Genomic DNA, 3433 nt, shown 5'->3' on the forward strand with positions numbered 1-3433 from the left:
AAATAGTGGGATCCAGGTTTGCTACCCCTACAATTAATGCTTGTTTCTGTGACCTCATATGATGATGTAATATTCATTTCAATTACACATATAGCCTTAATAACAGTAAGTACAAGCTTGTGAATTATTATGCACCCATAATATGATTAGAAAGTTTTAACATGAACATAAAACACAATTTGTTTTTAAAATGCATGTTCATGTACAGTTTTTTTTTCCAACTAAAATATGTGATGACTTTCAATTGTTGATTCCAGTTTGTTTTGTTTCACAAAGACAGCATGTTTACTACCACAAATGTAAAGAGAAAGAGAGAAACAAGTTTCCAGGTTGACTTCACCTTTATGAAATTAAAGAACCAGAAATTAGTTTGCTATCAAAACAATACATGATATTTAGTGTTTTCAGCAATGATCTAATTTTCTAATCCAATGTATCTAAAAAGAACTTACAAAAGAAGATATTTCAACTAACAAAGTTTGTGATTTTGAGTTAACACGAGCTGTATCAGGAGAGAAACTTATGGAAACATAGTTTGTGCATGTATTGGGTTAAATCAAAATTTATTTTTGGAAGATTTAAGTTTAAAAAACTTTGAAATATTCTTTATTATCAACAACCATGAATTGATAAAGTATAAACTTCCATAGTTCAACTTCTTTTGAAAGTGTTATATATTATACACTTATAAAATTCAAATGATAGATAATGTTACTTTATGACATTAAGAATCACCATACTAAAATTATTTGGACACTATCACTAAATAGATAAGTTTGATCTTCAGAAGTAAAGACTTAACTGTTTAAAAAGAGATATGTCCAACTTAGGCTCACAAGTTAATTATATATTGAGAAAAATCTCAAAACATATTAAAAGAAATTTAAACCATTAGGTTGCATGAAATTCTTTGTATGATAAATCAATTGCTAGTAAATCAGAATGACAGTAATAAAAAAGTAAAATAAAAAAAGAATGTTTGTTTGAAGTTAAGCACAAAGCTAAACAATGGGCTATCTGTGCTCTGCCCATCACGGGTATCGAAACCAAAGTTTCTAGCATTGTAAGTCTGCAGACATCTGTGCCATTGAGAGGGTGGGGGGTGGGGGTAAAAAGAAAGTTCATAATATTGCAAAATATCTTCAGACAGGACATGTGAAATACAATAATGTTACAATCATATGGAATAATACAAACAATATTCAGTTCCTAAACAATGAAAATAGCAATGGTATTAAAAAAAAGACTTAAAATGACAAAAAAAAAGAGAAAGAGAAACTTAGGAATAAATGTAATACTGTTCAGATTTTCTGTATAAGTTTACTTCCTTGCTACATATTTTTTTGTTCTATAGTCAAATTATGTATTATATGTACTAAACAGCTCAAGAAATCATATCCTGGGGTAAATGTATTTCGTTAAAAAAGACACACACACAGAAAAGTAAAGACCAAGAAATTGTAATAAAGAGACTAATAGAGTTAAAGTCGAATATTTGAGAACTTTATTATTTGGAATTACAGAAGACTTCTGCTTTATATCTAACAAATACAAAATGTGTGATGCTTCACAGAAGGTAATTAAATTTCAATCTATCACCTCCAGTTGTAACCTCTTGCATTTAACTATGAACACAACTTGGAGTAAATTCATATAGTAGAAAGCATTTTACTATGAACACAACTTGGATTAAATTCATAAAGTAGAAACCAGAGTTTAATTAAAAACAAAAGCACCATGGTAACAATTACAGCCAAATTTAGACAAACATTTCCAACTGTTGTCATGGTGCTTCTTTATTCGATAACTTATAGAGATCAATAGATTGTATTTAGTTGTAACATTAATTCAACAACACACTAATCTACATTCTTCAAATCTCAAAGAAAATACAGATTATGCATTTATATAACAAGAAATCTAGTTAAATAACCCATATTAATAGCATCAACATTATTATCACTATGTACATTCTAAAGTATCAAACAATTAAAAATAATTATACTAATTTAATTGTTTTGAAAGCCAATATTCAATCACATACTTTTGGTCAGTAAAAAAAAAACAATAAGAAAATTACATACTGGGAAGCATAAAAATATAATAGCATCATCTGAAAAACAGTGTCTTCCAAATGAAGCTAACAAAATGTGAAAACAACTCACTTCTGATCACATATCCAAACAAGACAAAAATCAAAAGCAAACACTAGCCTCCTCAGAAGAAAAAAGTAGCATAATGTAAACACAAAGTTATGAACATTTTATTCTACTATATATATTACTACAATTAATAAAAAAAACATTAATGGTACCATGCAGTAAAAATCACAAAATTGATAAAAGCATAAAAACCTTTGCCACATAGACTTTTCTTCCCCATAAACAAAGGCAGAATGAAATTAAAATATCATATACTGTACAATTCATGTAAAACAGAAAACAACAAAAGAAAAGTAAAGTAGCTGATACCAAGTGGCTTACCCATCTTATTAAATTACTTCCACAATGTTGGTTTAATATGCATAACTCTAAGCCTAATACTAATCAATTCTATAAACCATGAGGAAAATAAAGGAATAATGTCTGTTTCTTAATACAGGAAGCTAAGAACTGTATAAACAAATGATCAAAATATGGCAGTATTCAAATCTAAAAACATAAAATGTTTTGCATAATATGTTTATAATTTTCAGGAATCATTACTTACAAAATTGGCATCAAAATGTCCTTCATAGGTTCAATGAACGTTAAATCTACAACTATACTTGAAGCCAACAGCCACTGTTTGTGTATTATGTAAATAAGATATACATTATTATTTCTTTAGTGATAGTTTCATTAACAATATTGGTTATAATGTTTAAAATATCTAATTTTATTAGTTATAATTTTTATTTGTACACTGTTATTGTAGATTATTTTCTATTGTTAGCCCAATATATATATTTCGGACTAATCTAAATCTAAGCTGACCAAACCTAATGAGATATTAATGGATAATATGGCTGAATATTTTGTTAACAGCAAGGGTACCCAACTGATGCAACAATGAATTTTACTCTTAATATTTAAGAACTTAACAAAAGTATATTTAATTAGTTACACTCATCTTGCTCTGATTGGAAATTAACATCATACACTACATTAAAATATACTACTTTGACTAATGTGCTGAAATTACCTTTAATTTTTCAGAATAAGTATCTTTACAAAGATTAAATAAAATAATACACATAATTATACCTGAACTGGTCCAGTAAACTGTACTGTTGTTCTCTTGATTCTCCGTGACACCAGCAGCAAATTGAGCTTAAAAGGCTTTTCACCTTTCAAAAAACACTCCACAATTAAAATTATACACACATATGTACAAATTACATACGAGTAAAATGTTGTATCAAATGAAGAACTTGTGTGTGTGTGTGTGTGTG

The 3433-nt window shown here is 27.9% G+C and overlaps 1 protein-coding gene across 1 annotated transcript in view; it reads right to left on the reverse strand.

Annotated features, from left to right (window-relative positions):
* Positions 1-3333, reverse strand: part of LOC111084949 (geranylgeranyl transferase type-2 subunit alpha-like) — a 22462-nt gene extending 19129 nt beyond the window's left edge. The window contains exon 1 of the mRNA XM_022381661.1: positions 3246-3333. The gene's annotated coding sequence lies outside the window, so the exon portion shown is untranslated. The remainder of the gene's footprint in view (positions 1-3245) is intronic.
* Between the last annotated feature and the right edge of the window lie 100 nt (positions 3334-3433).

The sequence above is a fragment of the Limulus polyphemus genome, unplaced genomic scaffold (genome assembly GCF_000517525.1).
Source record: "Limulus polyphemus unplaced genomic scaffold, Limulus_polyphemus-2.1.2 Scaffold182, whole genome shotgun sequence".
Classification (NCBI taxonomy): Eukaryota; Metazoa; Arthropoda; class Merostomata; order Xiphosura; family Limulidae; genus Limulus; species Limulus polyphemus.